The sequence below is a fragment of the Centruroides sculpturatus genome, unplaced genomic scaffold (assembly GCF_000671375.1).
Source record: "Centruroides sculpturatus isolate CEXI.00-Female unplaced genomic scaffold, Cexi_2.0 scaffold416, whole genome shotgun sequence".
NCBI lineage: Eukaryota > Metazoa > Arthropoda > Arachnida > Scorpiones > Buthidae > Centruroides > Centruroides sculpturatus.
The window spans coordinates 551,702-552,169 of record NW_019384756.1 but is presented as its reverse complement, the minus strand read 5'-3'; the positions used below and the strand labels follow the sequence as shown (position 1 = coordinate 552,169).

General features: G+C 28.6%; 1 non-coding gene across 1 annotated transcript; it reads left to right on the top strand.

The window, feature by feature from the left end:
* The first annotated feature begins 102 nt into the window (after positions 1–102).
* LOC111628726 lies at positions 103–208 on the top strand. The gene has a single exon (XR_002757212.1). It is a non-coding gene; the product is annotated as a U6 spliceosomal RNA (small nuclear RNA).
* Positions 209–468: the final 260 nt, after the last annotated feature.

Sequence of the window (468 nt, the reverse complement as noted above, 5' to 3'; positions counted from 1 at the left end):
TAAATTTAAAAAAAATAATAAGCTTAATAAAGATAAAAACAAAAGATTTTGGTATGACATTAATAAATTAATGAAAAAACTTTTTCAATGTTGCATTATATAGTACAACTTTGGTCATACATATTCTAAAATTGGAACGATATAGCGAAGATTTACATGGCCCCTGCGCAAGGATGACAAGTAAAATCATGAAGCGTTCTATATTTTTCAAAATTACGTTGCAATAAATATATTTTAATTGGAAATTGTGTGTTTTTCTTTTCTCAGTATAACAAGTCCTAGTTCACAAGAACGTTCAAAGTGAACAAAGGTATAATATTGCATTATACTGTATATTAGGCTACAACACTAGCGTATTATGAACCGCATATGGTGTCAAAAGATTCAGTTTGCGCTAGATATTTAATCATTCAAAGATTTTACTAAAGACTCTAATCCCTATACTCATGAGCGTCCCCTGAAAATTTT